This window comes from Centrocercus urophasianus, unplaced genomic scaffold (assembly GCF_019232065.1).
Source record: "Centrocercus urophasianus isolate 14NV4802_14NV808 unplaced genomic scaffold, USGS_Curo_1.0 seq_732, whole genome shotgun sequence".
NCBI lineage: Eukaryota > Metazoa > Chordata > Aves > Galliformes > Phasianidae > Centrocercus > Centrocercus urophasianus.
Genome location: NW_024885347.1, coordinates 1 through 12,473, shown reverse-complemented (window position 1 = coordinate 12,473; position 12,473 = coordinate 1). Strand labels below are relative to the sequence as shown.

The following is a 12,473-nucleotide window of genomic DNA, read 5'->3' as shown; positions in this document are numbered from 1 at the left end:
GTTTTTCCTGCAACCACCGCCTCCATCCCCATGGAAACTCTGGGGCCACCCCCCCCGGGCGGAAAGGGCAGGACGAGAGGGGACAAAGGGAGACGGGACGGAGAGGGAGAGGGGGGTGGAATCCCGGAGAAAAGGCAGAAAGAGCGGGGGGAGAAATGGGGCAAAAGTTGGAGGGAGAAGGGGAGAGGATGGGGAAAGGGTTTGGGGAGCCCGGAGGTGGAAAAAAAGAAAAAAAAAAAACTTGTTTTTCTTTTCTACTTTCATTTTCCTGAAACACGGGAGAAAGTCCCGAAGTGTTGGGAGGAGACGGCGGAACTGAAAGCATCGGGCTGAGAGCGAGTGAGTGATGGGGAAACCCTTTGGGAAGAGCTGGAGCATCGACCGCGATGGGTTGGGGACGGTGGGGACGCCGGGGGGGCGGGCAGGCTGAGCCCACACAGCCAAGTGGGGATGGGAAACTGAGGCACAGCCCTTCCTGCTGCACGTGGGGCTGGGGACGAGGCGGGAGGTGCTGCTGGAAAGGTTGATTTGGAGAGAAAACGTGCTAAAATGTGACGTGGGGAGGACACGGTGCTGAGGCTGATCCGTATTCCTTGGAGGAGAGATGCCAGCTCCTCACAGCTGCCTTCAAAATGTGCCCTGAATTTATGAATCATAAACGGCACCGTCCTCCTGGAGGCATCAATCTCCATCCTAGGCAGAGGTGGTTGTGGATCACACGGCGTCGGTGGCACGCAGAGATTGCTGATGCTGCTCTTCTGCAAGGAGCAAAGGCAGAGGGACTTTTTGCTTTCTGGCTGCTTCAGAACCAAGTTGTCGTTGCTGCAGAGCAGCAGGGGTGCTCAGAAACACCGTCTTGCCCATGAGGTTGGCACGAATGTGCCTAGAACTGTACAGCTGTGCTTGGGTGACGGTGGGGTGCAGGTTTGGATGCATTCTGGCAGACTTGGATTGTTCATGTGATCAGGCGTGCTGAGGAACGCACGCAGAGAGGATGCTGTGAGCCCCAAACGCGCTCAAGCTGTGCCTTGACATCACTCAGGGCATAACATTAAACTTTGGAAAGCCCTTGTGGGGCGGAGAAGGGGGGTTTTATCCTTGATTCTTGTGTTCCCAGTCCTGAGGCCTGGAAGGTTGCAGCTCCTCAGCTCATGCTCTGCAGGACCACCAACCAATAGAGGAAAGCTGGGCAACCCCATCTCCAACAGCTGCTGAGCTCTGTGCTGTCCCACCCAGGCTCAGGTTTATCTTTTTCCCTCAGCTATGCCAAGGCAGCAGGGATGGTGCCAACCAGACCCCCGTTGTCCTCCAGGAAACATCCCCTGTCCTCGGGTTGCTTTGCCAGAGGTGGTGACCTTGCGTTGGATACCCCAGTAATGCTTCCAAATCCTGCTCCACCTGCACAGCAGGCTCAAGGGGGGTTGGGGAGCACATCTCTGAGCTCTGCTCTGCAGGCGAAGGGGTTTGGATGTGGGGGTTTCTGCTTGGAGTCTTTCTTTATCGCCAGCTTGGTGACTTCTGGCTCTGTCTCATAATGAGATGTTGACAATGAAGGGGAGCCAAATGCCAATGAAGGGGGGCCAATGCAGGGGTTGCTGGTGCAGTGCCTTTTAGACACAAAGACATTGCAGTTTTGAGGACGTGGCGGCCAAACCAAGCGGCTGTGCTTTGGGCGTTCGATGGTTGGCGAGAGAAGGAAGGCAAATAAATCATTACAGTTAGGAAAAAAGAAAATAGGCAGCAAGTCGGAAGGATTTGGAGAAATTTGGAGCTGTCTATAAGGTGGGCAGTTATTTTGGTCTATTTTGGCTCCCTGGTATCATTGCACACGGTGTGCGTTCTTCCATTTACAGCAAACCGGGGCCGAGCTGGGGGATGATTTGCACTTTGTTTGCAGCTCTTTCATCCCCATAACATTTCTGAGCACTGGGGACATGTTGTAAACACCTGACAGCATTGTAACTCATGTTGGACAACCTCATCTCTTCATCTAAATGGAGATGTGGCTTTGGTCTCAAAGCAGCTGATGGAATCTCATTCTCATCTTCTCCTACCAATAGCTCTGTTGGCATTCTTGGCATCAAAAATGGTTGACCTGCAGGTGTGCTGGTTGCTCCAATCTCTTCTTGTCAGGTTTATTGCATTTGGAAGTAACAGAGGGACAGCCAACAGCTTGGGGAAGGCTAGAAGGGCAGATTCCTCCCTGTCCCCATCCCCTGACCTGTGAGGCTGTCACCTCCCAGAGTTGGTTGGTTCCAACATGAAACGCGGTGCGGTCACGAGCTGTGTGAAATTTGTTTCTTCTTTTCTGCTCAACCTCAGCTCTTTTTGACTTGGTCAGAGATTTATGAGGTGGCAGCCTTTAAGCTCAGCCCTTGTTCACCCTGCCTGTAGGCGCTTTCTTCATGCATTCTCAAGGTGGAGGTGGAGTTGTGGCGCTGCAGTTGGTTCACGCAGCCATTTATCTCAAGGGCTGTTGATTCTCTGGACACCACTTGCAGCAGAAAGGGTTTTGTCTGATAGAAGTTCAACCCTCGCCTTCCTTTCCTCTCTTTGCAGCTTTCTTCCAAGGAAAAGCAGAGCAAAGAGGAAGGGAAAAAACTCTGGTTCTGATTTCCCACTCGCCCTACTGATGTTCTGCAGAGCACAAACCCTCAGCGCCCATTAAAAACCCATTTACCCACTGAAAAGCAGGCGTCAGGACAATGGAAAACCCTCCTACGAACCACCAAGGGTGGAACCCAGTGCTTCAGTTTCACCTGGGAAGCACTGAGACGCCTGGCGCTGCATTTCTGCTCAGGCGCCGCATCGCCTCACAGCCCGATTTCTCCCTCTTTTTGGGAGTAAGCGTTGCTCCAGAAACTGTGGGGTTTAGAAATGCAGGATGTGGGTCATCGCAGCAAGGAAGCAGAGCTTCACCTGTTGTGTAGTGGCTCGGAGGATGCAAAAGGTTTTCCTCATGTTTTGACACCTGCATTTTTTCTGACAGAAGATGCATTTAGAGAAGAATTAAACACCCTCGATTGACAGCTTGCTTAAAATAAAAGACGATGGCTGCATTTTCTTTTATTTCTCTGCTTAAACCGCAGGTTTCTTTGTTCTTCACCGTGACAAGCAGAGCTTTCTTCCTTATTGTCACTGTTTGGCTTCGTAAGCGGAATCTTCTTTCATCTTTTCCCCTGCGATGAGGATGCTGCGACGATGCTCTGGGAGAAGCAGCGATTCACTCTGCTCCAGGATTTAGCTCTGCCCTCAGCTGAGCCACAGATGCTGCGGAGAGGTTGCCAGGGATGCAGACACAATCCTACCTCCAGGTTTTTGCTGCATCCCCGCTGCCGAGCGAGATATGGATCATAGCCGGGATTATCGCCCATCCGACTGGGAGGAAGGGATGCTGAGATGTCGGGTTGCAAGGGAGATGGATCTGGGCGCCAGGTTTTCGTGCCATCTCGGTGCCGTGGGGTGGGAGTGGGGTGTGGGGACCCCCCCAGTGATGCGGGGTGCGGGATTTTTCAGTTCTGGTGCCGCTGCTGTGCTCACGGTGAGGTCTCTGTGGCGCAATGGACGAGCGCGCTGGACTTCTAATCCAGAGGTTCCGGGTTCGAGTCCCGGCAGAGATGATCTCCAGGCAGGTGTCTCTTTTATTTTACGTGTATTCCTCCATAAATCCCCATCCTGCTCCTTTACGACACCCCAGAAGGCTTCAGGCAGGAGATGATGACTTTTCATGGCGGCGTCTCGGCCGCTGACGCTCGCAGTGCTCGCGTGCTCCCCATCCAAGGTGCGTTTCCTCCACCATGTTCCCCTTCCCTCGTTCTTTTTGGTAGCTCCTGGCTGCTTTGATGTTTTAACCCTGTTTGTTCCTCCCAGTTCTGCTTGTTGGACCTGTCTGATGCTTTAAGAAAACTGCTGTGTTTCCAGTAGAAATCCGGTGGTCAGGCAGTGGTTTGGAACCTTGTGTTGGTATTTCGTTTGAGAAGTGTGGCTTGTCTTTCAAATATATGGACAAAGGAAAAACAACAGTAGGTCGATATTCTGAGTTCTTACCTTACAGAAATCTTCTGCAAATGCCCCTGTTTTTTCATGTTTTCATGTTGATGATGCACGTTTGCTAGCAGCCACCTCCATATCCCCATGGAGGTTCATCTTTGTAAGTAGCAAACATTGACAAAAGACAAAGATCCTGACCCTGCAGTAGAGCTTCTTCCCCCTCTGTGACCTTTGAAGACTTTTCTCCACTTGAGAAGTGGGTTTCTTTCCATTGGTGTCAGCATAGAATCTCCTTCTGGGATGGCTAAAAAAAAAAAGTCCAAAGAAATAATGTGCGTGACCTCAGGGGTTGGATGTGGATGGAGCCCAAAACAGTGGGGAAGGAGGGCAGCAAAAGCCTTCCATGAAAAGGTTCCATCACAATCCCATTCCTCTGGATGGAGGGGGGAAAAAAAATATGAGTGCCAGAGCCCCAGCTCCATGTCCAGCAGCTCCATCACCCTGAGCATCTCCTATGGTGAGTGCTGAGAACTGCTCTGTGCTGTCCTGGGACAAACAGCCCCGTGCATATGGGAGGCAGAACTGTTGGCTTTGTGGGCTGAGCTTTGGGGAAGGGGCTTCTTGTTTCCATATCTCTGCAAAGTACATCTTCCTAAAGGACACCTCATTCCAACCCCTGCAATGGGCAAGGCTGCCTTCAGCTAGGTCTTGGATCTTGGATCTCACACCTCTTCCTGTGTCCTTCCAGCTGCTGCCACCGGAACCTGGCGATGTCCTGATGGCAGCAGCTGGGAGAAAGGCAGCATCTGAGCAGCTGGGTGCAGGAGTTGGGCAGAATGCGCTCAGCTCTGAAGTCCGTGAGGGTTGGTTTGTTTGCCAGGTGTCTCCTCACTCTTCTGCAGCCCTGTCAAAGTGCTGCTGCTGCTGACAGCGCTGGGGATCCTATTGCTGGGGGTGGTTGTTGTCCATGTCCTCACTGCACACAGCAGAGAGCCAAAAGGAATGGAACACCAAACGCCCATGGAAGCATCTGCATCAGTCGTGCTCCAGGAGAGGATGTTTGAGGCTGTCCTGCAAGGGCACCCAGGAAGCGAGCAGAATGTGTGTCCCCACGTCCTTCCCCCACCCTGACCCGTCCATGTTGCAACAAAGAGATGCTTCCCTTGGTTTTACTGTGTACATTGCCCAACAAAGCATTGCTGAGCATGGAGAGCACCAGACCCCGTGACACCCCCAGTACAACTAAACACCCGAGCACTCTTCCCCCATCGCTTCGGCACTTCTTTTGAACCGTTTTCCTCTCCGCACTGAGCCGAGAACGCACCCGCTTGGCCCTCCCAGCGGTCCTTTCGTGCTCCCGGGTGCGTCTGATTGGTGCAGCGATGCAATATATTTGCATGGCCACGCCCTTTATAGGCGCACCCGTCCATCCCGGCCACCCGGAAGTCCCTTTCCTCCCGTTGGAGCCTCTCTGCCCTGCCGCTCTCTATGGTCAGCGGTCCTCCACGTGGCCCTACTTGTTTTGGGGGACCCCTGGAAGCCCACCAGGCCCTCCCCACTGTTCTTGGGGATACCTCCATGGGTGGAACACCCACACTGCTCTGTGCAGCAGCGCCAGGGCCTCACTGCCCTCTGAGTAAAGAATTTAAGGTCCCTTGCAGCCCAACCCCTTCTGTTGTTCCATGGTTCCGTGGTCTCTAAGGCCGGTTCCAACCCAACCGTTCTGTGACTCCATGGATCTGTGATCTTCCAGATCTCTTCCAACCCAACTGTGCTGCGATTCCGTGGTTCTGTTGTCTTTACAGCGCCCTCCAATCCAACCCCTTCTGTATTTCCGTGCTTCTATGATCTTTAAAGGTCCAAGGGAGGAACGTTATGGAGCTCCTGCAGTAGCAGCACACCACTGCTCTGCTGCTGTTGGCTGATCATTCACCCTCTGGAGGTGAAGCTGTGCTATCAGTCGCTGCAAGCCAAGGCAGTGCCAGTGGCATCAGCAAAGTAAGAAATATCCTGCTCTGCTCTGCGCTCTTTGCACCATACTTGGAATGCTGGTCTCGCTTTTTGCCATTCAGAAAGGCTGGAGATGGGCTGGAGAGGATTCAAAGCAGAACCGTGGGATGCTCTTAGGGCTGGTGAGGGGCTGGACTTGTTCAGCCTGGAGAAAAGGCTCAGGAGACCTCATCTGTGTGTCCCAGTATTTGATGTCTGTCTGCAAAGGAGTTGGACACTCCTCATTTATAAGGAACCATGCACAAAAAATGGGGAAATGGGCACCAGTGGCACTGGAGGAGATTCCAGTTGGTCCCAAGAGGACAATTTTGTCACTGTGGTAACATGCAGACGCTGCAACAACTCCCCAGGGACATGGTGGAAACTAATACTGGAGAATTTAAGGTTTGGATACACAAAGTGTTGGATGCTCTGCTATGGGATGTGCTTTTATCACAATAGATTGGACCAGCTGACCTCTGAGGTCCCCTCCAACCTGAGCTTTGATTTCTCCCATCTCTCTGATTTCTGTAATTCCTATTAAAGCTCACAGTGCTGACTCCTGGCATCTCAGGACAACCATCCTTTGGGCTGTACCAAAGCATCTCTATTAACATCTAACGATGTACAGAGCTGGGAAATGGCAAAAATCTGCTCCAAGCCCCAAAGCTGCTGAGACTTTGCTGCTTAGAGACAGAAGTGGGGCCGGGCAGGTTCGCCCCATCGGGATAACAATGCTGTGCTTTCCATGCAGGCATTGCAATCAGCAGTGTGCTTCCAGGCTGTCACACACAACTGAGACAGAAAGTCAATTGTTAGTCACTTTATTGGCAGGAGTTCATATTTACAACAGAATAATAGGAAGTAGGAAAGAAGCTAGTCATTACAAAGCTCCTCAGTGTTTGCACAGCTTTTATGGCTCGGGATGGCATCATCCATCTGCCGGGGGGGGAAAAAAAATCTGTGTATAAAATCACAGCCGTACTAAAAACAGAGATGACTGCTTCGTGCAGAGGATGTAGCTTCCAATGCAGTGACGGTGTTCTTTTCTTCGTCTCAGCCGTCGTGTCTGCAAAGAGGGGAAGAGGTTAGGAAGTGATTCCCATGTCCTCCCATTGTGCGTTGGATGGACTCGAGGCCGTGGGGGAATTCAGAGCACACCTGGATGCCAACAGGGTTTGGGCTCCGGGGTCGTGGAGTTCCCCACGCTGGAGGCTGCATGCAGAGTGTGGGATGGCTGGGTGCTTTGGGAAACACCCTAAAAGTCCCTTTGGCTTCTGGTTTTTACACAGTTCCTGTGCTGATTCACGCTTCTTTGGCTGTCGTTAGCGCAGAGCCGGGTGCCCAGAGGTCTGATGGTTGTGGAAAGGTGCTTCAGAGCGCCGCTGCTTCGGAGAGAATTGCGTTTTGCTGGCTTAAAGGGGTGCTTGGAGTGAGTGCTTGGCTTTGTACCTTTGGTGCATCATAGCAGGAGGTGCAGGAAGCTGAGGAGGAGGAGCAGAGGCAGATGGCACTGCAGGGGTAATCCCTCCGCGTCCAAATACTCCTGGGAAGTCAATGAAAAGGAATGGGTCAAAACCAGCATGGTTTGGAGCTGTGTTGTGTGGTGGCAGAATTCATGCCCTGCCCAACTGCTCTGCCTTCATGCTGTCCCCTTGCTTAGGCCTTGGGGAAAATAAATGTGCCCAGGAGTATCTTTGTTGGGATAATCCCTGTTGGGAGTGTTCCTGTGGGGAGCTGGGAGCATCTCAGTTGAGATGATCGCCATTGGGAGCATCCCAGTTGGGATAATGCCCATTGGGATCATCCCAGTTGGGGCAGTCTCCATTGGGAGCATCCCAGTTGGGACAATTTCCATCAGGATCATCCCAGTTGGGACAATTTCCATCAGGATCATCCCAGTTGGGGCAATCTCCATCAGGATCATCCCAGTTGGGACAATCCCCATTGGGAGCATCCCTCGGGGGACTCTCGCTGTCAGAAGCTTAGCAAAGCAAAGGCCTTCAGTTTGCTTAGAATTTGGAGGAGTACCACCGTCTTTCCCAAATCCCTTCTCCCAAGCAATATGGTGCTCAAAGGGGCGTTCAGGAAGAATCACAGCCCGCGCTGCGACAGCACATCACAGCTGCAGCATGGATGCCCTCTGCCCAAACACTTCTGTGTTGTCCAACAGTTGCAAGTCAACATTTCAACCCATTTCTCACTGCAGCGGAAGAATCCTTTCTACTTTTTTTCAGAAATACGAAGAGGAAGTCCGACTTACCTCACCTTCATAGTATGTGAGCACCGTGTACACTGTGGGCATTAGCGTGGTGTTGTCATAATAGTACTCTGCAGTGGCATATAGGTAATCACCTGGAACGAAAGCACGGCCCCGTGGGCCCATTTTGCATCAACATCCAGTGTAACCCCATTGGCTTGGTGGGATGCAATCTCATGTGATGCTGAGAACTGCTGAGGCCAGAGCAGCTTCAGCAAAACAGCTCTGGATTGGCCTTTGAATCCTCTTTCCTACCCCAGCCCCCCCTCCACCTTGCTTTCATCGCTCAATTTGCACAAAATTAGCCCAAAACGAAGATTGCTTACTGTAGTGAGATGCGTAGTCGTATAAAAACTTGGTCATTTCCTCGTCTCCTATCTCAGCATTTCCTAAAAAAAACAAAAAAAGAACCGCTTTGCCTTCCCCCTGCACAGAGCCCTGTGGGATGTGGTTTTGCAGGAATGGTTTCACTGATTTATTGGCTCTTTGTGCAAAAGTTGCTTCTCCCCCCTCCCCCCCCCGTGGGAGTAACGGATTCCCAATCTGGTCCGTAATTAAATCAAGGTCGTGGAACAAAAGATATCAAGTTACGGGCTGGCCGCCGCGTCGCGTTTTCCTGTATTTTAGGGACGGATTTGCAGGAAAGGAGCGGAGTAACGGGGGCTGTGGGGCTCATCCCCAGTGCCCACATCCATCCTGGGTGCCCTCGGGGTGCTGCGAGCGCTCACCTGGCATTTCCTCCCTGCCAAGCTGCTATAAATGGATGCACACACAGCTCAATCCAAACCACGGCAAGCCCCCACTCATTTCCCTTCTCCACATCGGACTTTCGTATGCAGGGAGCCAATTGGGAACGGACAGTTTGACCCCATCATGTTAAGGTTGCATCGGGGTTGGTAGCACCCATGGGTGCCCCTCTCTGCCCTACAACCTCCCCATCCTGGACCCAATGGTTCTCAGCGTCACACCCCACCGTTAGGGAGCATGACGACTCCGAATCCCATTTCCCTGCCTCGAAAGCTGCTCACATCCCATCAATCTCTGGTTTTTGGAGCTCCGTGTCGCTTCATAGCCACCCAGCCGACATCCTATGGCCATGGGAAAAGCTCTGCTCCTTTTGGCTCCAGTTGGATAAACTCCCAGCACTTTCTCCCCACGCATTCTGAGAAAGCTATTTGCTGTATTTACGCTGGAGCCACGCTAAGAATAATACGGGAAATAATACGGGAGTCACAGCGAGGAGCTTTCATCCCAAAATCCCATTTAACCCCTCAGAGGACACCCAGCTCCATTCCTTGGCTGCCTGGGAAGCAGGAGCAGCTCTGACTGCTGCCACTGCCCAACTTGACTCCAGTTCTGCTTCCCAAAGCACAGCTGGAGCAATCCTGCCTTTTCCCTCGCCCCGTTTCTATCTCTTACAGCTCTCAGCTGTACAAAGTGTTCATTTGAGTGCAGTACAGCAAGCATTGCAATCTATCAAACCTTGAGCACACGCTTGGCTGTGACCCGGAGCTCCCAGCTGCTCTCAAGTTGCTTTCGCCCCCCCCAGTTGCTGAGAAAACACCCCCAAAACCCTTCAGCCCCGCACAGCATCTCAGCATCACAACCACCCCAAAGCAGCAAATAGGAAGAAGTAAAAAAAAAAAAAAGAAATGCCTTTTTACCCAACGTAAAATGAAGAAGGATGAGTGATGCCCATGCAAAGTTCATCATCCTACACGTCCCGGCGTCGCCTTCGGACGCTGCTCCGCACTGCTCAGTTCCTTCAGACGTCCCGGAGCTGCAGCCCAGAGGCAGGAAATGACACTGAGGGGGGTTGGACGAGCTGCCCCCGCACTGGGATATAGGATGTGGGACACCGGGACCCCCGCACCACGCGGGGTCAGGTTGGGCTGTGGGCTGCGCTGCTGAGAGCTGCCGATTTGGGGCCGGAGCTCTCAGATTCGGTTCCCCCTCCCTTCAACACTTTGGGGATTTTTATTTTTATTTGTTCTCCAGCTGTCGTTTCGTTTCCTGCCTCAGTTTCCCTATCAGAAAGAAGAAACTTGACCAGCAGCAGGCTGAGGTTATCTGAGTCCCGTGGCGCAGAGGAATGCCTTCTTTTGGGGAGGCTCTTTGCGCATCCACACACGTGGTGATCAGAGAAGTATTGGCATCAGTTCCTTTTTTCCCCTCTCGTCTCTAAAAACAAAAACCAAAACAGGAAAAAATATATATATAATTTTTTTTTTCGGAGGGAAATACGAGGGGAAGCAAAATGCTGCTGCTCTGCTTTCTGGGGCGGACGGTTCAGAGCCTTCTCCAAAAAGGCAACGGAGCGCAGGCTGGACTCAGGAGGAGGGGAGAGGAGGTGAGTGCATGGGGTGGAGGTGATGGAGAACATCCTGGGGGCTCCCAGAGCAACCTCTGTGCGTTACACAGTGGGGAGAAGTGGGTTTGATGAGAAAGAGATGCAGTTCTCATTGCTTGTGCCCTCGTTGGGATGGGCACAGCGATGGGCGCTGCGCTGTGCTGGCTCTCAGTGTTGCACCGGGTTTGGGGGTGCAATGGGAAGGCATCCCAGCGTCCCCAAATCCATCCATCCCCAAACAACACCCCCAGCACCCCCAAACCACCCCCAAGTATCCTCAAAGCCCCCCATCAAACATCCCTGCAGCCCCCAAGCATCCCCAAACCCTCCCACACGGCCCCAACCCCCTCTTATCATCCTCAAACCCCCCCACCAAACCCCCCAAACCTCCCCACATCCCAACCCCCCACACCCAAAGATCCCAACTCCCCCTCATGCAGGTTTTCTGACTGGAGGAACCCAGCACTCCCTCTGCGCTTTGGGTTTTAGCCTCTTCCCTTGAGGTTCATTCTTACCCAATTGTAACAGAGAACAGCAGCATCATCCAAAGGGCAGCCAAGAAATGTGGCCAAAGCCAACATTTTCCCCATTCCCATTTTATGTAAGCTGTGCACTTTTAGGTCTTTTTTGTGCGTTAAAGCTCCAATGCTACAAGCAATCTGCAAAAGGTGGAGAGGCAGCCAAGGATGGGAGCAATGTTTTGTAAGGGACCCCCCAGGACCATCGGTTTGGGTTGTGGCTGGGGCTCTTTGCTGCAGATGGAGCAGGAAGGTGTGGACGATCCCATCCTCTGCTTGAAGCATTGCATCATTTCCCACCTTCCATAGGAGGAAGCAAAACTCGAAGGGAAATTAAAATCACGGGCAAATGAGGCCGTCCTGCTCACAATGAGATTAGCAGGATTCCTGAGGAAACAGCCACTGTGGGGTGAGGTGGATGGATGGAGCTGCTCCTATGGGACACAGCAGGGAGGAAAGCCAGAGCCGTGATGGGATGGGGGTGGGGATGGGGATGGGGATGGAATGGGCATGGGATGGAGGTGGGGATGGGGACATGGGGATGGGGATGGGATGGAGGTGGGAATGGGGATGGAATGGGGATGGGATGGAGGTGGGGATGGGGATGGTGATGGAAAGGGGATGGGGATGGAATGGGGATTGAATGGGGATGGGGATGGGATGGAGGTGGGGAGAGGGATGGAATGGGGAATGGGATGGAAGTAGGGATGGGGATGGGGATGGATTGGGGATGGGGATGGGCACATGGGGATGGGGACACAGTGTGACCAGGACCAGTGGGCACAGAGCTGAGCACTCTTCCCACTGCATTTCCCGGGGATTTCTGTTCTTTCTGCAGGAATTTCTCTCCTAAACAGAGCTTTCCTGCCCTTCCCTGCTGCTCTGTAAACAGCGCTGGCTTTGGGCTGGGCTGAGCGGGGCGATGGCAGACGTTGGGAGTGGAAAAAAAAAAGCCATTTTAAACGGCGATTCAACCAACCACCAAAGCCAACGCGCTGCAGGTTCCCACTCTCCGTGCCCACATCCGCTGCACTCGGAGCACCGGCTCCACTCCACGCTGCTCTGTGGCAGCTTTTAGGCTCAGATGGGCACCGAGAGCAGCTCTGCACCACTGGGGCTCAGATCTGAAACCGCACGTTGGAGCCATTTGCTTTGCAAGCTCTGTTCTCTTGATTAAACACAGCCCTGCTCACTCCTGCATGGTTTCCAGGCTGGAATGCGTTCGTTTCCCTTCTTCTCCCCCAGGAGCAGCTGCTCAGAGTCGCACGGAAGCACTCAGGGCTTTCCCACAGCTCCACAATTCGGTCCCAACGTTTGGGAGCAGCTTCCTATTCAGGAATGGGAAAGCAGGGAGGAAGGGGGATGC

General features: G+C 52.8%; 2 long non-coding RNA genes and 1 other non-coding gene across 3 annotated transcripts; all 3 read left to right on the top strand.

Moving 5' to 3' along the window:
* Positions 1-195: 195 nt before the first annotated feature.
* On the top strand, positions 196-4,020 carry LOC122170887. The gene is made up of 3 exons (XR_006171877.1): positions 196-339; positions 3,090-3,781; positions 3,871-4,020. It is a non-coding gene; the product is annotated as an uncharacterized LOC122170887 (long non-coding RNA).
* On the top strand, positions 3,547-3,620 carry TRNAR-UCU. Its single transcript has one exon. It is a non-coding gene; the product is annotated as a tRNA-Arg (tRNA).
* Positions 4,021-10,126: 6,106 nt separating the features above from the next.
* Positions 10,127-12,411, top strand: LOC122170888. Its single transcript, XR_006171878.1, has 4 exons — positions 10,127-10,385; positions 10,476-10,589; positions 11,417-11,516; positions 11,946-12,411. It is a non-coding gene; the product is annotated as an uncharacterized LOC122170888 (long non-coding RNA).
* Positions 12,412-12,473: the final 62 nt, after the last annotated feature.